Raw genomic sequence first — 23483 nt, 5'->3', positions numbered from 1 at the left:
TTCCATCTACCCCTCCACAGGATGAGCTTCAGCACAAGACTGGCAGATATCTGATTGGATTCTGCTCAATAATGAAGGTGGCCTATCGGGGAGATGAGGGCAGAAAAGTTGGAACCAGAAAAAACCCATCAGAGGAAACTCTCAGCCATGAGATGTACCAACAGCATGGAAAGAACTCATGCAGCTTTATAGAACAGTGGGCTAGAGTTCCTAATGGGGGAGGGAATATGTCCTTCCCATAGGAAGGTATCTTTGATATAAAGCACTGAAATAATTTTAGAAAAAGGTTAAAGGAACACAAAAGCAAGGCAGATGCAAATCAGTGGGCATTTTCCTTAATTGGTATGAAGAAGCCAACAAACATAAGTTAGAGTCTCAGATGTGTGGTATGAAAGAAGTAACCCACAAGAGACTAATATACCATGTTACCCATTTCAGGAACAGTTTTCGGCTCTTGTAACTCTACTGCTTCATTTCCTCCTTATTTATTTCCCAAAATACACCACATAAAAGAGCACCCAGAGCAGTGTCAGCAAAACAGCATTGTGAATTTAGTCTCGAAAGCAAAGCGCAAGTGAGCACAGAAAATATGGTAGTAAGTGAAGCATGAGAGAATGGTGCAGGGTGCAAGAGATGAGGACCTGGCTCCATGGTCTCACACTCCTCAACTAGACCCCTTACCCCCCCTACAGTTCCAATGGCCATCACTGGAGCATCAAGACACCTAGTTACTGTTACACCCAGGTGGAAGTGGGAATCAGACTTGTTATAAGCAATTTAATAAAACAAGGAAACAACACCCCAGTTCACCAATCAAAAAGCCTGGTAAAGGGGTGTATTGACTTAATCAAGATTGCTGAGCCATTAAAACTGTAGCAACACCTACTTTTCCTTTTATTCCTATGTCTTCTATAATCTTGTTTGGTATTTCAGACTCTGCTAGATGGTTACAGAAGCAGATCTTTGCTCAGCTCTCTTCTAAGTCTCACACCCTGACAGCCAATATCTCTTCATACTTTTGGGGGATCAGTTGGCATGGTGGTATTTGCCACAGGGATTTACTGAGCCTCCATCCATCTTCTATCAACACTCATAAAAAGACCCAGACACCCTCATCTTCCCAGGAGGATTATCTCTGGTTGATGCATAGGTTATTGTTGGTTCAGCTGGACCAGTGTGAGGTTTGTTCCAAGTACTTCCTCAATGACTTGGTGAAGAAAGGGCACAAAGTTTTTACAGAAAAATCACAATTATGCCTTCCCTGTGTTTGTTATATAGGTTACAACATCTCAGCAGGGGAGAGGCCTCTGTCTGCAGACTGCACTAAATTTATTTATAAGTTCCCAAGACCAGTTACCCTCGATCACATACACATGCTATTGGGAGTGGCAGGTTATTGCAAACAGCGATTATTTGGGATATTCAACTATTGTTAACCCATCTCAGGTTTTGTAAAGAAATGCACACCAGAAACCTTGCATAAGTCCCAGGAGGCAACATAAGCTTTTGTGACTTTAAATCAGGTGTTATACCCCTGCATTAGGGCTGTTTGATTATAGCAAGCCACTCAGGTTGTACTGTCATGAAAAGGATGTATTAGTGTCTAGGGTGCTGGTGCAAGATCACAGAGGTCAAAAGTAACTTGCTGCCTTCTATCCTTCGCTCTTGAAGCAGTCGAGACAGGACTTCCTTCTTACCTATGAGTTAAGGTGGTTGCAGCTCACCTTATGGAAGCTGTCCTGCGTCCCTCACAAACAGGCTTTGCAAATGTTGGTTGTGCTCCTGTTCCTCCATGGGACACCACCAGGCACCAATGTTAGTTTGAAGACATAATGAGGGGTTTATTTTGAACTCCCCACCCGAGGCCATGCATACTATATTACCAGTCTTATACAACGTTTCATCGTCTAGATGGCAGCCTAACACTGTGCTTTCTGTTAGAACCCAGGTCTCCCTGCTCCTCCACTGTGGCAGCTGGGTGCACCATTTGATGATGGATAGAGCGGGAACATCCAAAGCACTCCTTTAGCCCTCCAGTTTTCTGAACCTGTCTTTGCTGGATTTTAGTAGTCTCTATATTTTATCATTGCTAACCAGTGCTAAAATGTGTTTGCTCTTCCCCTAAAACATGGCATAATTGGCTTACACCTGTTTGGTACATTTAATTTACTTGTAAGGTACCCAGGTACCCAGGACCTGTAAATTAAATGCTACTATTTTGAAGCAGCACTCATTGTGCCACCCACTAAAAGTTGCCCTTTCAGAACACGCCTCAGGCCTGCTGTTGCACCCTGTGCTGCAATTGTAAATTGTCAATTATTTTACAAAATGAACATAATGTCAGGTCCAAATTCCATTTTAAATGCATATGTCACACTTATGGTAGGCCCTAGACAGCCCTTAGGGCAAGGTGCATTGTATTTAAAGGATATGAGCTTGTGACAGTGTCCCGGTTCGGTGCAACCAGATGTCCTTGGCTGGCACTTCATGGTTTTAGACTTTATTCCATAGTTTATTCTTTAAAAATTCATAACTCTGGTTCTACTGATTGGAGTATTGTCATTTTGGTCTTGCTTTATTTATTACATTAGGTTCTATATTTCTAACCTCATGTGGGATCTCTTTCGTGTGCTGTTTTCACTGTTTTACTGTTTGAAGTGTTGCACAAATACTTTTAACCCCATCTTTGGGCCCACACGTACAACCTTCGGCCAAGGTAGCTGAAAGCCACGCACTTATTTAATCCCAAGGTGGGGCTTGACGGTTTTGTTTGCTAAACGTTTTGTTATCTGGCATATTGTGTGGCTCTGCTTAGAATGGCCAGGAGATGGGTGACCAAAGAACAACAACACCTTTTCCGCCACCCACCTTTGAGATTGACTATGATTGTATAGTAAGAACACCTTTCTGCACTTCCTAAGGCAATACTGGCAGGACCTCAATGTTTTCTTTTGCTGGATATATGCCCTTGCCCACTGATAGTCCCCGTTCCATTTTATGAAGAAAAACAATGCTTTGATTTGTTCTTACACGGGCACTATCGTCATGAGTGTGACAATAACTCTGTCCATTTACCATTTTTTCACCTGTAGTTTTCCATTTTCCTAACCATGACGTCTTGCCCCCTGGTGTCCACCCCATGGAATGGCTGGTTAAACTCAAAATGGCAGCATTTACATGGACTACACCAAATGTGACCTATTTTTAGTGGCCCAGTGTGATTTCCCAGCTCAGCCCTATTACTTTGAGCTTCCATCAGGAGTACTTCACTTGTGCGGTTGTTTCCAAAAGCAACCTGGAAGGAACTTACTTTCTCTGCTACAACCAAGCATGTACCTGGTTACCCAAAGACTGGTCTTGTTGCTGCTATCCTGCTTACAGCATCCCATCAATCTGACACCTTCTTGCCAAGTTCTCACGCCACAAACGACTGCCCAAAGAAATATGTGAAACTGCCCGCTTCTTCACTGTTCATTTCACTATGTATGGACAGGACTGTCAATCTGTAGAATTTGCATTTTGTCTAAGCTCTAAGAAGAAGTTACAAATGCAACCGATATAGCATTCAGGTTACTCTCTCACCAATTAGGACCGATTGCAACACAGAAGAGCCAAAGATGGAATTTGTGCCATTGAAGGTTCCGAAAGGTGCTCATTTATCCTAAATGTTCGACCAGATTTACCATGTCAGAAATAGCATTAAGGAGTTGCACAAAAATAGCTTTAGCCTTTAAGGATGGGGTATTTGGTCTTGTTTGAAGGGTACATTTGGGGCACTTCAGATAAAAGATAATAGATATTATTCTGGTGGTCTTCGTTGTCATGACACTGTTTCTTGTAATTAACATAGATTTTTTATGTTGTATCAACCTCTAAAAATAAAACATCTATTCCTTTCTCATTTAAAACACCTGGAAATGATGCTGATATAGAACACAAGTCTGGTTGTGGCTCACTTGAATGTTTTGATGGTGATGTTTCTCATGAAGTAAAATGATAAATGGCCATTGAGCTGCTTTCAGGGTTACACAACAAATAGTGGGAGAGGTAGGGTTTGTGAAACTGTAATAGCTGCAGCCATCATGCTGCTCAATGCTAACTAACAATGCCAAGTTTGTGCCAGTCTGACGCATAAAGCCCTGCTCTAAGGGCTGGCATCATATAGGGAAGACATTTTTGAATAGCTTGCTCAGCATCGAAGGTTTACATTTTTGTATCAGTTTCTACACATTCCCATGATTCAGATACTTCACAGGGGTATTATCTACGTTTTGGTCTCATCACATAATGTCCATCAAACCCCTATGTATTATTCTTGGCTAACTTTCATGAGGTGCTAGGGTATCCACTTGTCACTCATCTCTGATTCAAAGGGTCACTTTTTTGTTAATAAACACTTGTAGACTTTGGATTTGTGTGTGCATAGATTTTCTTTAATTTTAACAGTAGTACTGTCTTGTCAGAAGCTTCATATTTAGGGCCTTGTTTAGAGTTTGGCCAATGGAATACCCCATCAAAATATGGTGGATATCCTGCCTGCCATATTACAAGTGAAATAAGATACAATGCACTTGTAATACGATAGATGACATAGCCCCCACTTTCGTGACAGAGTATTTCCTCGATACCGACTCTAAATAAGGTTGCTAATATTTTAATATATTTTGCATAGTTTGAATATATTCTGCAGCATACGTTTCGAAGAAAACATATAATTGGAAAATTCATGCCCCTTTTTTTTTTTTAGAATATTTGGAACAAATGTATCCTTCACTGCCACATCTTATATCTGTCGTTTGTACTCAGGTTTCAAAGTTTTGTCAGTTTGGATATAATAACAATATTCTATTTAAAGAGCACATGTGTGACTGGTCCTACATAGCAATTTATGGCCAGTACAGATAAAGGATTTAGGGGGAAAACAGAAAAGAATGGATATCCTTACATCATTCCCGTGATTTGTTGCTAAAGGTTTGAACTTTGGGGCTCATTTACAAGTCCCTTGTGCTGCCATAGCGTCATTTTTTTAATGCTAGGGCAACTCAAAACATTGCCTCACATCACACCACATTTACAAACTGGCTCAAGGCAGCATTTCACCAGTTTGTAAAACCTTAGGCCGCATTATACCTGTGGCAGGTATAATATATGCAAGGGAGGCGTTCCCCTGCAAAAATCCCGGCAGGAATGGCGGAGTTAAATCTACAAGATTTCACTGCGCCGTTCTACACTGTCACAGTATCATTTTCTTAATGCCTGCTCAGGGCATTCGATAAAGTGACACTGTGTTGTTTTCAATGGGGCCCCTTAGCATTGCTGGACTAGCATCAACATTTGTGACACTAGTTCCGCAATGGTAAGGTTTAGCGCCACAACAGTTGTGAACAAGGTCCCCCATTGAGCACTGTACTATACATACAGCGCTCTCATGGCATTGTTAGGGGAGCGCAGGGCGACGCAAGAAAAGCAAGTTTCTACTAAATGAAGCCCTTCGTTTCCTGACACCCTGTTGTGCTCATAGGTTTAGTTCATAGCCTCCTGATGACGTTCCAAAGCCTGAAAAGAAAGTGGGAAGTACAAATTGTAAACAAACAGCTAAGGACTCTTCAGGTTATCTACCTAATAGATTACAAATGGCTGACGTAAACTGGTGGATTGCAAACTTAACTTAACTTAACTTATCTTAACTTAACTTATCAGCAGGAGCCCTGTGGACATAAATATTCAACAGTAATGCAATGCCCAGGGGAATGTTGATTATTAAAGGTACCATTGGATTGGTAGGAATGAGCATCCCTTTAAGCTGCATAAGACTGCAATTTAAATTAAATATTTCCTCTTAAAGGCAGTTGTGGCTCGCCACGCTCTAAAGGGGCAGGGCGGCGCATGGGGGGGAAGGGGGGATTTGGGGAACAAAAACATTTAATTAAAAACATACCTGCTCCGCTGCCACGCCGCTCCCAGCCTGCCCTGCGGCCAATCCTGTCACCGCTCAGAGCAGTGTTAGGATTAGCTGGGAGCGCCAAGCCAGGGCACTCCCAGGCAGACTGAGAGCTTGTGCCTGCTCTATCCAGCCCGGCAACACAGTTCCAGGCTGGAGAGAGAACAGAGCCTGAGACGGCGGGCCAAACACACAGGCGCACTGAGGGGAGCGCACAGTGTGCTCCACTCGTCCCGTCCTCCCAAATGCCTGTCCCTTTAACAACAAAAGGATACCATAGTGGAGAAGCCGCCACTGCTTAAAGGGATATATCTGGTAATCATATCTTTCTTTGCAGCTTTAAGTCTGACTCAGCAGACATATGTAGAGGTACACTTTGCATTAATACAGAATCAGGTGATTGGCTGGAAGGCATCCATGCCTCACGTCAATAGTGGACTCCAATGTTGCTTTGAGAGATCATGGAGAAGAGAAGGGCTCAGAGCATCTGATATGGGCCTGTACGACAAAGGATTGTTCCTATCTTAAAACAGACATAATCAAAGGAAGTCAGTGTGGACAGTTTTAAGATTGTACAAAGACAGTTTAAAGACTGCCTTAAGGCTGTCCTTCCTAGTTTACGGCTGCCTCAAGCCAGAACAACATCCTGACCCATCATTTGAGGATTACTACTGTTGTAAGACTCCGTTAAACTATGAGCAATCCTTCACATATCAAGCAACTCATTAGAATTGTACAGTAATATCTAGATGTGACAACATGAAGCAAGAAACACAGAGAGCTGGAACCATCTTCTCTCAGAACAGCAGAAACAAACAGAATGAATGGATTAACAAAGGAAAAAACAGGCAAATTGGAGCAGTGGGGCTGTGAGCAAGGACATGCCTCAAGGCCACACAATGCCTGTTTGTCAAGAGTAGCCTGGGCAATTGGTAGACTGGAGGGGTCTGACAGTACCCCACTACAGTCAAATCCTTTGTTTTAAGTGCCAGAGATGTGGGACATTAGGAATAGCAATAAAAATAATATGTCCCAGTAGATGTGACAGTGTTTGTGATGCAAGGGGCAAGGCCACATTTTCCACTACTCTGTTCAGTAATATATTTTCTGCTTCACCTCCGATTTACCGTAAATGTTTTCCAAATCTGAAAATGTTGAAAGAGCATTTGAATCCTACATAGCTAAACAAAATCGAATGAGATTATACACAGTAGACCGAGATGAGAAATGCAAGGGCTATGAAAATAATTTTCCAATTCAAGCAGTAGTGAAAGGGAACCAAGCTCGCGCGCACACACAGAATACTAAGAGAGATGCTGACAGCCTAAAGGAAGCCCAGAGAATCGAAGTGGAGTTCGGAGACCGCAGAGAGGAAATTAACCAGGTTTCTCCTGATAAGGAGTGACAGTAAAAGTAAACCGAATTGCTCCTGGACAGGTACCAAGATTCCAGGCAATCAAACAAAGAATGGACGAAAATCACATGAGACTCTAGCAAAGGAGCTGCGTGGGAGTTCTGTGAAATGTAGACGTAAGCAGAAAACAATTAATATGAAAATACGACGAATAATTATAAATGTGTTACCGTTTTTTTAATGGAAACTAAGTAAGAACAAAAATCTTCATATTTTATTTTTGTCGTATAGTGCAATCAAAGAATTCTGGAATTCTGGGACGAGCCACTGAACTATGAGGCACCTTTCATCGGGATTTAGAGAGGAATTATTGCACTATTTTCAGTACTAGTAAAATGACATAATTCCTATATATGGTAAAAGCTGGTATGTGTATGATATTATTCAAAGAATAGATACCAATATATGTGCCTCCAATAGAGTGTGTAGCAACTAACCGAGGCCAAAGCTAAGAGAGAATGCATTTATTTTTTGGCTATGCTGTCCATTGGAATTGCCAGAGAGCATGGGCATGTGAAACCCTAGAGCTCCTGCAAAGAACGTAAGCATTCTAGGGGTGCAAAGAAATTAGCACCTACATTTTGTGCCACCAGGGTACTTTGGTATTACAGACGTATTCACAGATCCTTTTTTGCCTTTGTGTAGTACCACTAGTATGGATGCACATTCCTATGGTAGGGTTACCTCATTTACATGGGACCTGGCTCCTTACCAATGATGAGATGCCTTTCCTTTCTGCTGCATTACAAATTGGGGCACAGGAACACAATTGTCATCGAAAGGTGTTCCGCTTGTGCACCGCATATGAAGTGGAGCAAAGTCAGTACCTTAAAGCCAATTCACCTGCTGGAGGGTGTAGGGACAAATTGCACCTCCCTGTGGGTGATTTCTGCTCTCTCTTGTCACTGGCAGTAAAAGGCAGAGCAGTAGTTTCTGTTTTTCAATGATGCACCCTCCTAATTCGAAATTAGTGCACCCAATTAGTTGAAACGGCATGACACAGACCAGCAAAGTGCACCAGATTCCTAATACGGACCCTATAGTGATTCGATGTATGAATGAACAGGGTGCCTTCTAATGCCTGATTTATAACATCTATATATGTATCTGCTATTTGTGTATGTGTGTGTGTTGATGTGTGTGTGTGTGATAGGCGTCCATTTTGTATTAGTTCTCCATGCCTCCTTCTTTGCCTGCCATGCGGACAACCACCATCTTGGGGAGCCAGTGTACATATCTGATTATTAAGTATTTAAAGCCACTTTTGGAAGCCTTTTGCTAGGAGAATAGGTTGTTATAGCCCTTTTTGGAGCCCATAGTATTATTGTTAACTTTTTAAATATATTGTTTTTGATTTACTGATATATTTATGTGTGCTGATTGTAGTAATATGCTCTACCTGTTTTTCTAATCATTTCTTCCTGCCCCTACCTTCTCTGGGGATCCCATCCAATGGGCGCTGGTGGGACAATTCATTTATTTAATGTTTCCTGCCCCCTCAGCTCCCATAGGGAACCCACGGAGGCACACCAGGTATCTATTTAGCAATTCCTGAATTTCCATAGTGCCCTGCCCAATAAAAACGTTGTTGTAATATTGTTACTGTGATGATGAAGATGATAACTTGTATTGCACTGACTAGAATGACCATGCATCTTGGTTCCCTTTCATATTTGTATTGCCCACAGGTGCAAGCGCTGATAAAGAGATTGACAGATTTCTGTGAATTAGCTGACACCATAGTCCAGAGTGCTCCCTACTAAGTGCTACTGCTTATGCTGCTGCAGAAAAACAAAGGAATTCAAGTAGATTGTCCCAAAGAAGGAGGATCCTGCCAATGATGCACCAAGTGAGGAGGATAAGTCTATTGCCAGTGCTGGCATACCTCCCTGCACCTTCTTTTGGATAAACACTGGTAGGAGGATCATCCATTGGTCAAAAACAATACCACCACCAGCAAATGAAAAGCAGATATTGGTCAGTGATATTGATGGCAGTCATGACTGAGAACAGTGAGTCCTAATTTGAATTGTCCCAGCAGCTAACTAATCTTCCCAGGAACCTCAGCAGTAATAAGCAGAGCTGGAAAAGCAGAAAACTGAGTTTCCTCCCAGCAGAATATTGAACTTGTGACTCCATTGGGCACAACGTATTAACTATCTACTCAAAGGAAATGATAGAGAACTCCCCCATTTTCTCCAAGCCCCCTTTGGGTGATGATAACATGGAGTTGATCCTCAAGCCCCAAAGTGGGTGACGTGTGAAAAGAAAGGTTCCAGAAAACCTAGTTGGAAATGAGGAAAAAGTATGAGTGATTGGTCATGTTAAGAGTTGCACAGAAGTGCAGATCTCTTCTATGTTACCACACTTCTTCTTGTTATGGCACCATAAATGGTCTACTCCCCATGGTAGACCCATAATTGTTCACAATTATCCATGTAAGTTCACAATTATCCATGTAAGTCCCACATAGCAGATTGCACTGTTTGTCATTACCCAGTACATCGTGTGAAGCCAGGTGTAATTTACGGTAGCAGCAGCCAACTGCCCATCTGAAAAGCCAACTTGCAACTGTGTGGCATCAGCATCTGAAAACAAAGGATGCTGTCAAGTGAGAAGAAAAGTTTAACAGATAGAAAGAGGTGGTGAGAAGAAAGAAGATGTTGTTGTCATGCGAAGAAGTCATCACCTGCAGCAACCCCATAGGTCACTTGAGGTGGAATTATCACAAAGAAAACAGCAAACACAACAACTCACTATCAAGCCTATTTTTAGCAATGAATTGCTATTACCCCAATTCCATAAGCTATACAATGGGGAGCTGGCCAAGTGTCAGTGATTGACTTTTCCCTTTTTCTTTGGTGGAAGGTGAGGAGAGTTTGGAATTTGTGCAGACCCTCTGTCTAAAGTGGAAGGTTTCAGGCTAGACATATTTCTTAAACATTGCTGTGCCTGCACTGCACCAGCAAGGGCCGGGATTGATTGGTGACGCAATCAAGGGAGTGTGGGTCAATACATTGACATCATGACACACATGGGACCAGTTATCAACCTATAAACTGGGAATGCAATTTACTAACACTTTCCACTAACAATTAGCACTATGCACTACTTTGTGCTACTTTGCATCAACAGGAATACACTCAGTGGTACAAGGGTGCAATCAAGTATCCACTTAATGGCTTGATGCAAATCCCTGTCTGCTAAGATTTGTGCCAAAAATTATGCCTCCTCCAGGCAGACATTAGAGCAACTTTTAAACAATGCCAGGGCACCTTTAAAATGTATCCACATGTTACAACCGTGCATATGTTCTGCATTTTACAGCACACATACAAAGTGTCAAAAGTATAAAGCATGCTTTTGCATTGGAAAGGTTAAAGGGTGTATGCTTTAATGCATGACAGCCTAAGGTGCACCAACACTATCTTAGAAGATATGTTTTTTTTCCTCTCATCCTTTGATGCAATGTAGCACCAATGGTTGCTGCTATTCTTCATTGCTCCAAAACGTAGTAATTTTGCCCTTACACAATGAACAATGGGTTTCCTTAAAGGCATTAAACAAGTCTCTCTCACCATTGATGATGCTTTTCAAAGCATTCATCAACATGCAACAGAGAAAACACATATAGCTGCCAACATCCTTGAAGAATGACAGTCTATGAATGTCTTCAACCTAGAAGCCTCTGGATTAGATTTGTTTCCACTGACAATGTCAGTAATGTTGTCAAAGCCACAGGTGATGAAGGATACTTCAGAGTTTATGTTTAGCTCATTGCATCAATCTAACTGTGTAGCACTACTTTCACAAAACAGAAATCAAAAGTATATTGGTCACTTGTCACTACATTTTTTGCAGCACATCAAACTAGCAAGGAATTCATGGCCTGATTTATGGCCTGATCCAAAAAGAAGCAAGTTAATACATCCCATCTTCTCAAAACCATTTCATGTTTCAAACACTACCAACACAGGCAAATCTGCTCCTGCATTACTTCTCCCTCGGGGAGGAATTCAAGCAAGGTTCCTTTAGCAGGGTAGCTTTTATAGTCATAAATCCATTTGGAGATTCTGGGGGTCATTATAACCTCGGCGGTCTTTTTCGAAGACCGCTGAGGGACTGCCGTGCGGAAGACCGCTCGGCCTATAATGACCGTTGGCAGCTCTCCGTCCTTTTACGTACGGAAAGCCGCCAACAGCCATACTGGCGGGAGGCGGGGAAGTGGAGGTTGCTTCACCTCCACCGCCACGGCAACAGAACACCGCCCAGCGAATCACGTCCTGTGATTTGCCGTGGCGGTGTTCTGTTGGCGGTGTGGTGTCGGCGAAGCTGCCCCCATGGCTCCTGTCCCCTCCCGGAGGATCGATGGAACAGGTAAGTCGATCGTCCGTTAGGGGAGTGGGGTGGGGGGATGTTGTGTGTTGTGTGGGTGCATGGGGGTGTGTGTATGTAGAGGGGGTGTGTGAGTGCGTGTCTGCTTGCAGTGGTGTTGCGTGTTTTGGGAATGAGCGCGTGTATGTCTGTGGGTATGTCTGTATGGATGTGTGCGTGTATGTTTGTATGTGGGTGTGCGTGTCTGTGTGTGTGGATGTAGGCATGTATGTCGGCGTGTGTGCGTGTAAGTGTGTAGGTGGTGCCTGCGTGCGTGTCGTGTGGGTATGGGTGATGTGATGTGGTGTTGGGGGTCGGGGTGGGGAGGGGGGCCCTGCCACCTTTGGGGGGTGGCAGGGGTGGTGGGGGGTGTAGGGGAGGGAGTCGGGGTGGGGTTGGGGGATGGGGGAGACCCCTATCAGTGCCAGGAATTCCCTGGCACTAATAGTGCTTACCGCCACCCCGTAAGCCGGGTCAAAATACCACCAGCGGTATAGTGACGGCTGCCGGGCTGGAGACCAAGGTCTCCAGCCCGGTGGGCGGAACGGAGAACCGGCGGATGACCATGGCGGTAACCGCCATGGTCATAATACTAAAAAAAAGACCGCCAGCCTGTTGGCGGTCTTACCGCCGCTTCTCCGCCTTCCCCCAGGGTCATAATGACCCCCTCGGTGTTCCAGCGCAGAGGGAATTGTTTCCTGGCTTTAGTACCCAAACTTCACAATCTATGACTGACACTGAGGACTCTCTCTGCATAATGACTGAGCTGGAGAGGTCCCACTTAAGACCCTCAAATAAATTTGTAAAGGGGAGCGGGAGAACTGGCACACCACTTGGAGATTGTTGTTATGAATGTTGCGCCTTGCATTGTAGCACACTATTCCACCCATTATTGTGTACTGTGTATTCTTGCCCTGATGTTAATAAAGAGAATTAAAAAACGAAGCTGAGGAATCACTAGTAAATACGTTAATCCATTGGCTGAGAACCATTTGTAAGCGCCCATTGAGCATTAGAGAGGATATCCATGAGGAAGACAGATCCTCAGCACAGATATAATATTGTTAAGAGTGGTGTTCCACAACAGAGATATATTTACAGGGTTAATGGCCATGGATGCTTACACAATTGCACATTATCTCGCATCCATTGTCATTAGGTACAGACTACCCGATAAAGACTACCATCCAGCCAAAGAATTGTGAACTGGGCCTCATCATGGTGAGAGACAGGACAAGGCTTCATCTCTGAACAAAGTTGATTGACTACCCTATAATAAAGTGGAAGCTGACTCCTGTCTATCAACATGAATTGACCCTGCATTGAACAAGGGAATAGAATATGCTATCAACGAGTTATGTCAAGTCATTGCACAGGTAGAGGACTCTCTTTAAACAAGTTTGGATAGCTTCCCTACCTAATTAATTGATATTGCTAATCACTTAACTATTGAACTCTCTAATAAAGCATTTCCTATTCATTTTGGCAACCAGGTAGAAAGTACTTCCCAGCAATGGTTAGAATAACATGAACTCAGCAGGAATATATTGCTAGACAATCTGTATCAATGATATTATAGAATTCCTTTCATGGAGTGTTGCAGGCATAGGGTTCAAAGTGGTGGACCCAGATTGGGGATCCTCTATAGATACACATGATACATGCCTTTCCAAGGAAACCTGCAGTTTGGGCCTGTTTATCATTTAGGTTTTGCTTGTTTATGTAAAGATGCAATATATGCAGGGAAGGGAAGACTATCAGGAGGTTTAGCTTTCTGGGTAAAACATTCCTTAGCTGCAAGATAATTAAATTGATCAATATTGAGTCTAATGACATTTTTGCAATTATCCTTGAACTATCAAAGGTCCATACATAAGGGTGTATAATATCTATAAGAGAATATTAGGTTGGAATGCAGAATTGAAACTGATTCTGCAGTTCTGCATTTAGAAGCAAGCCTGTATGTCAGATCAGGGAAGGTAAAATTGATCATCATAAGGGGCTTTATTACAACCTTCGAGCCCCTAGTATGTATTTCGCAAGATCGTGACTGCTGACTTGGAAATGAAATTGGGGCTGCAAGCACTGAAATTGATGGTTGTTAAGTGGTCAGCTAAAGCCATCCAAGTAACAGCCATGACCCCAAGTTGAGATCCAAAAGCACTCAAGAGCAGATCTAAATCAGATAGAGCAGGCATACATAGATTTAACAGGCCCACTGTAAAAGTCAAATTGACTATATCCACGTCAAATTAGGCCTTTGGAATCTGCTGGATGATATGACCATTTTAGATCATATGGATAGAGATAATAGGAAGGGGAGAGAAGTTGACAAGGATCCGCAAGGGTGGTTAGTTGCGTGATTTGAGTTCTCATGCAGACACTCCATGATGTTTTTTTACTCAGTAGTTTCTCTTATAAAAATACGGTTTTTATTTCATTCTGCTTAGTGTGTGACTATAGGGTGGTGCTTCCACCCGGCTCCTGTTTATAAGATTACCTAATGTAAACTCGGTAAGTGTGAGACTGGTTTAATTTTAAGATGAAAAGCTCACTGCTTGGGGTGATACCAGCCTTGGTGATGGTTTGAACCATGAGGCATTTCAATTTGGAAAGGATTAACATTGAAATGTGGGGGAATCAATGCACGCATTTGTTTGCCTATATAGATGTATTGGGAGAGGGAGACACTGGATTGAAAGTATTCTCAACCGCAAAAATGAATATTTGTCTGTGTAATATTTGGTTTTCTACCCTTTTTATTATAGATAACCCAAAATGTGTATATAACAGGGACAAATGTACCCGGATACGCAGAGTGATAGAAGCCCTGATTTATGACAGGTAGGGGATAAAAACAACGGGGATCCTTAGAGGTCCCGATGAAGGACGAGTGCCCCTGAGGGGCAGCAGAAATGGCTGAAACATGTTGACTGGTGAACAGGTACTGGGGTGAACAGGTAATGGTGTACTGTAAGTCATCACCAGGAGTCCATTTTTAATCCTGTCCAGGGGGTTCTTTAATAAAATTGAGGAGGGGACACCCATGAGACAGTTTTATGTTTTGTTGTTTGTTCAGATCCCTGTGTTGTTTTTGTTGTTGCGTAGTGTTATTTGTTCCCCACCTTTACTGCTCCATTCCAACGTGGGTCTACGTAGGCATGTGTTAGCAGAAGCCTAATGATGAAGCATGCCACAATTAGTGGGTGAGGGCAGTTTTTCTAACAGGTAGTCGCCCGCCCATAGGGGCGTGGGGCTTACTGGTTTTCTTGTCCCTTTTGTGATAGTGGTAGACATTTTGGGAGGTTGGATAAGAAGAGATTTTTCCTCTCACCCCTTTATAGGTGTATTGTTGTAGAGATAATAACCCTCTTACAATGACTATGAGTGGCTTGTGTAATTCTCCAAAAAAGGTTCTTTTATATAACTAGTCTAGGAGCTATTACCTGTAACATCAACGGGAAATCTATGAGATGGGATTGGGCACAAAGAAACCCTAAAATCTTGGAAAGGGTACGTGTAATGGTGGAAGACTCATTTAAGAACATCCAACTATATCATGCTGCAGGGGAATTACCTATGATAATGGACCAGCATAATTCTTTCTTTGATAATATAAGAGAGCCACAGACCCGGGATGTAAAGCCAAGTGCAAGGAAATCCCCTACCACAACATGGTTCTATAAGTCTTATACGATAGCTAAACACAATCTTCTCCCAGCTATGAAAAGTAACAACAGAGATTGTGGAAAGCTACGTGGAAAGCTTACAAATGTGCCTTATCCAAGGCTAAAAGGGATTTGGAAAATTTAATATGGGAGGATCTGATTGATGCTGCCAAATCCAATAACAACAAGTTGGTTTGGGATATGATTGCTCATCGAACTGCTAAAGCCCATAATGAACGGAATACTTTGATCAGCCTCAAGATTGGGTAGATCATTTCAGCAGCTTACATAAATTGCGCAGTAGCACTGTGGTACAGTGGCACAGTGAAGGATGAACTGGATCCCTAACTTCAGGAAAAAACTGCTAAAAGCCGCATGCTGACTTTGACCAATAAAGACACACAGGATGCTAAAAGAGGGACTCTGAGGCAGATTCACAAATATTTTGCTCTGTGTTTGTATCACAAAAGTGACACAAACCATCACCATTTTTTTTTTGTTATTTACTTTGAGGTGCAAAACTTGTTTTGTGCTGGAAAGTTGCATAAAAGTAATGCAAAGCAGCACTTTGTGCATGGAAACAACCAACTACAAGGGTCAAAAGGCTAAGGTCCTGCTCGAGCTACAAAGACACATCAAGCCAAAAGAGGCCTTCCCTCCAACTGCCTGACTGACCAGTTTCAAATAGATTTGCCCCGAGCCCAGCTCTAGGCCTCTGCTGGATTGAGCCCTGACCCCCAAACAGTAATTTATTTTTAAAATAAGTGCCAGTGCCCAGAGCGCTGCTGAGACACCTTCACCTGGTGCTATAAAATGACAGGGTGACAAATACCAAGGGTGCATATTCCTGAATCCCCCTCAGGCCTCTTTAATTCCCTGCTAGGCACTTCCTGCCCCATTATCTCACTCCTACAGGTTTCTACTTGATGCACCTGTGCGCTAGTGAGTGGTACTGAGACCTGATAGGACTTTGGCAGCATTTCCAGCAACCCCAGAAAAAAGCCTGCTGTTCTCTACTGATACTCGACTGAACCCAGAAACACGTGTCTAGAGATATATAGAACTAGCTGCACCCACTAAGGTGAAAAACTACAGACTATAGATGAAGTAAGCTCAAATTTGTACTGCATTTACCATAATTGCAATGGGACCAAATGCATGCTGGAGTGTGAGGCAGTGTGCTCCCAACTGTTTCCTCTCTCTTATATGTATATGTACATTAACTAGTGGAGGTTGCCACTAGGTCGTTATAGTTAGGACTTTTTTTTTATACCATAGACAAGTGTTTTTTGTTTTGCCAATAACTTTGCCTTTGCTTGACGAATTTTCAGTAAAATTTCAAAACGTTTACTTTGGTCAGGTCAGCTGAAAATGTTTTGGGGTGATCTAGCAAGCGGGACTGAGAAAAAGTGTGGGGGGTTCCAAAATAAATTGTCCTCATTTTAAGGCAAAGGGATTTGTCAATTTTTTTAACAGGACCACAGCTTGAACCACTGAATGGAATTGTACCAAATTTGGCTGAAAGCCAGCTCTTGGTCCAGAAAGTGTGCTTTCTGTGATTTGGTGTAAATCAATTCAGTAGTTTTAGAGATATTTAAGACAAAAACAATATAGGTATATAGACATGCAGACTCTGCGGATCCATAGCAGATCGATCCGTGGATCCACGTGCGATAGGAAGCTTCTGATTGACTGGCTGCAACCTGACAGAAAAGTTGGGGCTGTCATTTTGTTTTATCGGGGAATGGCCTTGGGGCTGCAATGTTGCAATGTGAGCTGCAATTCATAGGAAGGGGTCGGGTTAGGAGTTCCCTGACCCCAAAAGGATGATGTAAATGTGTCTGAGTAATGAACAATTTGTAAAAAAAAATGTTGAAAAGGTATTTTTCTTTACTGTTTCTGAAATCCGCAGATCCACTTGCGGATTCACACAGGGCGCTGTGCTGAGCCTCACGGATGTCACATCCATTCTCACATCCAGAGACACTCTCACACACACTTGCACATCAATAGTGATACTCTCACACCCACTCTCACACTAAGACAGACACTCTCACTCCCACTCTCATACCCAAACAGACATTCTTACTCCCACTCTCACACACAGAACACAGTCTTACACCTACTCTCACACTAATATAGACATTCTCAAACGCACTTTTACATCTAAAAAGACATTCTCACACCCTCTCTGATACCCAAACAATATTAGTTCCACTGTCACACTAAGGTAGACACTCTCACACCCAGAAAGATACTTCCACTCTCACTCCCACACACATACACTCTCACACCCGTCTTCACACCAGTACGGACACTGTTGCATCCACTCTCACATCCAGAGAGACACTCCCACACCCACTTGCACATCAACAGAGATTCTCTCACACCCATTCCCACAGCAAGACAGACATTCTTACTCCTAATCTCATACCCAGACAGATATTCTCACACCAGACAGACACTCTTACACCTACTCTCACACTAGGACAGACACTCTCACATGCAATCTCACATCAAAAAAGACAATCTCACACCTACTCTGCCACCCAGACAGACACTATTACATCCATTCTCACACCCAGACAGACACTCTCACATCCAGACAGACACTTCCACATTCACTCTAACACATATACACTCTTGTATCCTCTCTCACACCAAGACAGATGCTCTCACACCAAGTCTCACATCCAGACACAGACTCTGACACCCACTTTTGCGCCAACAGGGACACTCTCACCCACTCTCACACCGATACAGAAAGTTTCACACCCACTCTCAGACCCACAAAGACAGTCTCACATGCATTCTGATGCACAGAGTCAAGCTGTCACACCCACTCTTACACTCAGACATAGGGGGTCATTACAACATTGGCGGTAAAAGCCGCTTACCGCCGTGCAGAAGACCGCCAACACACTGCCGCGGCCGCAGAATTCCGCCACAGCTATTACGACCCACATCCCAAAATCCGACAAAATTCAGACACCCACACAAGTCCGCCACACCAAAGGTCAGTGATAAACTGGCGAAAACAAAACCTCCACCGTCACGCCAACAGAAATACGCCCATGCTATCACGACCCAGGAATCCACGCGGCGGTCTTTCAACAGCGGTATTCCATTGGCGGTGCACACCGCCGCGCTCAAAATACACACACTCTTACAAAGCACAGCCACATTGGACACTGCGAAATACACACACCTGATACACATACACACACCACTCCCACACACCCAATACAATATAAAACACACACCCACATCACCCACAAACCCCTACGACCAAAAATTCAGAATGAAGGCCAGAGAGAGACACCACCATCCACAAACTAGCAGCCACAGGCACTCAACACCATCACCCACACTACTTCCATGCACAAAACACCACACACCACTACATATCACCACACTTATCACCACATACACCACCCCACACATCACCTACACCACCCCATGGCACGGCAAAGACACCCCAGGTGCTCGGAGGAGGAGCTCAGGGTCATGGTGGAGGAAATCGTCCGGGTAGAGCCACAAATATTTGGATCGCAGGTGCAGCACACCTCCATAGCTAACAAGATGGAGCTATGGCGAAGAATAGTCGACAGGGTCAATGCAGTGGGACAGCACCCAAGAAATCGGGACGACATCAGGAAGAGATGGAACGACCTACGGGGGAAGGTGCATTCCGTGGTCTCAAGACACAACATCGCGGTACAGCGGACTGGCGGCAGACCCCCACCTCCTCCCCCACAACTAACAACATGGGAGGAGCAGGTCTTGACTATTCTGCATCCTGAGGGCCTCGCAGGAGTCGGTGGAGGAATGGACACTGGTAAGTCAAATCTTAACTATCATATCCCCCACCCTACCTGCATGCTATCACAGACCACCACCCACGCCCCCTCCCCCCCCCATCACTCCAACTCCTCACAAATGTACTAATAAAACAAACCACCCATCCCAACACCAAGCCCTGCATGACACAACAAAGCATGGACACCCATCACTAAAGCATGCCCACTGCACATACCCATAACACCTCCCTCAACCATCATCACACAAGCCCCCACACAGGAATGCTAGCACTGGGGTGCACGCTCACCCACCCTTTGCCCACCATGACACACACAGATGCAATAATCATGCTTTTACACCCCTGCAGGACCACTACCCAACGTCACCAGACAGGAGGGTCCAGACATCTCCACCCCACCCACAGAAGAGGCCCACAGTGATGACAGCAGCTCTGTCCAACTGGATCCAGATGATCAGCCCGGACCATCGTGGGCCTCGGGACAGTCGGTTCCCAACACCCAGTCACAGGCCACCACAGACCTTCCAGCCTCTGGTAACACCAGCACAGCACCCACCCAGCGGGCCCATACCTCCATCCCGAGGACACGTCAATCAGCTGTGTGTCCACCACTGCAGGGAACCCAGGATAACCCACCACCCCAACAACAACAGGGACCTGGGGCAGTGGTAGTGGGCACACGGTCCAGGGGACGGAGGCCCAGGAACACAGGGAAACTGGGAGGGCTGCTGTGCGACAAGGGCCGGACAGGCCTAGGGAACCCACTCTCCACGAGGCCCTCTCCTCCATCATGGGAGCATACCACCACTCCCAGGAGACGATGGCAACGGTCCTGGCCAAGTTTCAGGAGACCCAGCGGCTGCAGGAGGAACAGTATTTGGGGTTCTGGGAGGAACTCAGAACCATCAGCTCCGCCCTGGGCACCATCGTAGGGGTGCTGTAGGAGATACTTAACACCAGGAGGGACACTGTGGCACTCCAAGGGGCCCCTGACACTAGCATAGACGATGAACTGCCCACCACCTCCGCCGGTGCTAGTGGACAGGACGCCCCACCACAAGACCACCACACCAGCACCCCACCCCCTGCAGACGGAGAACCACCCCACAAAAGGTCCCTGAGATCCAGGAACAAGACAGAGCACGATGTCAAGACCCCCGCCAAGAAATGAGACCACCCTGATTGTCATCCTACAGTCCCACTTTGTAACCCTGTCCATATTGGAACTGCCCCAGCTCCACTTCCTATGCCCATATGGGCAATGCACCTGTGAGACTAATAGACTGGACTCTGCCATGGACATTCCTCCACCATCACCCCTCACCATTTTAAAACCCCCCTCCAATATTGAGCACTTCAATAAACACCCTTGAAGCACAAAACAATCTGGAGTCAGTCTGTGATTTCGAAAATGTGTATTAGCAATGACAGTGACAAAATGTGTTTTCAAATGTAATGTCAACATACCTATGTCACACATCTCAAGTCCATGAAGAATCTAAGCAGATGACACACGTTGGAAACCACACCTGTGAAACCGTAAGGGAAATGTACAACTCAGTTACCATATACTGGTTGAAATCGACAGACAGGATAGAGGTAGAAGTGTTAAAGTACTTGTAGTAGGCAGGAATGTGTTCTCACCTGTGTGTCACTGGAAATATTGCTGGATAACTGAGTCCCTGTTGTCAATGTCTTCTTCCTCTGCTTCCTCCTCATCACTGTTCACAGGCTCCACAGCTGCCACAACACCATCATCTGGACTATCCTCCTGCAGAAAAGGCACCTGTCGTCGCAAAGCCAAGTTGTGAATCATACAGCAGGCCACGATGATCTGGCACACCTTCCTTGGTGAGTAGAATAGGGAACCATCTGACATATGGAGGCACCTGAACCTGGCCTTCAGGAGGCCAAAGGTGCGTTTGATCACCCTCCTAGTCCGCCCATGGGCCTCATTGTAGCGTTCCTCTGCCCTGGTTCTGGGATTCCTCACTGGGGTCAGTAGCCATGACAGGTTGGGGTAACCAGAGTCCCCTAATAGCCACACCCGGTGCCTCTGGAGTTGACCCATCACATAAGGGATGCTGCTATTCCGCAGGATGTAGGCGTCATGCACAGAGCCAGGGAACATAGCATTTACCTGGGAGATGTACTGGTCTGCCAAACATACCGTCTGCACATTCATGGAATGATAACTCTTCCAGTTCCTGTACACCTGTTCACTCCTGTGGGGGGGGGGTGCGGGGCACCATGGGTCCCATCAATGGCACCTATGATGTTGGGGATATGTCCAAGGGCATAGAAGTCACCTTTAACTGTAGGCAAATCCTCCACGTGAGGGAAAACGATGTAGCTCTGCATGTGTTCCAGCAGGGCAGACAACACTCTGGCCAACACGTTGGAAAACATAGGCTGGGACATCCCTGATGCCATGGCCACTGTTGTTTGAAATGACCCACTTGCAAGGAAATGGAGCACTGATAGCACCTGCACTTGAGGGGGGATCCCTGTGGGATGGCGGATTGCTGACATCAGGTCTGGCTCCATCTGGGCACACAGTTCCTGGATTGTGGCACGGTCAAACCTGTAGGTGATGATCAAATGTCTTTCCTCCATTGTCGACAGGTCCACCAGCGGTCGGTACACCGGAGGATTCCGCCAACCTCACATGGCCCAGCGGACGGTGCCTAGGAATGACAACAGCGACCACAGAGTCAAACAACTCAGAGGTATGTGCCCACAGTCTACACAGAACACCATTCATACACAAAATCTGGCTTGTATTTGTGTTGCGCGACAAGGCCTAGGTCTGTGTGACGCAGTTGGTAATTAGGCCATGTGGGCCCCTGAAATGGCGGCTGCCTGACCTCTAAAGTGGGACAATGGGATGTGAGGTAACTGTGCTGGCATTGTACACCGTTGCGGTAGGCCGTCGAAGACCGCAGCGCAATGCTGCATAGGTTAACATTGGACCCTATGGGTCCCAGGAGCCAATGACGATGTACGCCGGCGGTGATGGTACGCACTGCCGCGGACGTGACCGCCGCGGACGTGACTGCCGTTTTCTATCTGTTCAATCACTCGATACCTGATCTTCGACAGGAGAGGACCTACACTGCAAGTGCTGCTGTGACCTCGGTCTGGAAGAGACAATGGCTCGTGCGTCTGGGGAAAGGGCCCCTGCCTTCACTGCAGAGGAGTTGGAGAAGCTCATGGACGGGGTCCTCCCCAAGTACACGCTACTCTACGGTCCTCCAGACCAACAGGTAAGTACACAGGGAGCACGTTGTATGGGCTATGCCTGTGTGGAGAGGGCTGGTTGTAAGAATGAAGGGGGCACAGTTCTGCGTGCATGAAGGACTGTGAATGCATGTGCCACATGGCAAGGGTAGGGATGTGGGCCACTCACTTCGACGGTGCAGTTGTGCAATGACTTCTCTTCTTCCCCTGTACATGTCATGTAGGTCAGCGCCCACCAGAAGAAGGATATTTGGCGTGCCATCGCCAAGGACGTCCGGACTCTGGGGGTCCACCACAGACGGAGCACCCACTGCTGGAAAAGATTGGCGGACATTCGCCGCTGGGGCAAGAAGACGGCGGAGGCTCAGCTGGGGATGGCCTCCCAATGTGGGAGGGGTGCCCGTCGAACCATGACCCCCCTGATGTTCCGGATCCTGGCGGTGGCCTACCCTGAGTTGGATGGGCGCTTGAGGGCATCACAGCAGACACAAGGGGGTGAGTACAACATCATTCAGCGGACTTTGCGCGCAGAGAAGGTGTCTGGGTGGGGGAGGATGGCTGTGGGTTTCCCTAGGCCAGGGCGAGTTCCGTAGGCTAGTCCCCTCCGTAATGCAGGCCTTGTGGCACCCCACCCCACCTCTGTAGAGTGCCAAGTACAGGTATACATGCCCCTGTGTCATCTATGTGTGCAGATGTCGACCATAGCCATGTAGGACATATCCCAGGAATTGCATCTGTAGAGCCCAACAGCGCGACGTAGTGCAGGGGGCTGCTGTGTCTGTATTGTCCACCAACGGTAGCAGTAAGCCATGGCCATGCATTCAACCTGTCTTTCTTCTGTTGTCCCCCCCCCTTTTTGTGGTCTCCCTGTTCTTGTGTGCATCAGCATCATCAGGCAGAGGTACAGTGGCACCGGAGCACGAGGGAGCTGCATCCCACATGGCCATGGAGGGCCACACCACGGACTCGGAATACACAAGTGGGACGGAGGGCGAGGGGAGCAACTCAGCAGTTACAGGATCAGCA

The sequence above is a fragment of the Pleurodeles waltl genome, chromosome 2_2, assembly GCF_031143425.1.
Source record: "Pleurodeles waltl isolate 20211129_DDA chromosome 2_2, aPleWal1.hap1.20221129, whole genome shotgun sequence".
Taxonomy (NCBI): Eukaryota; Metazoa; Chordata; class Amphibia; order Caudata; family Salamandridae; genus Pleurodeles; species Pleurodeles waltl.
The sequence above is the reverse complement of the archived record's forward strand: the minus strand, read 5'-3'. Positions refer to the sequence as shown.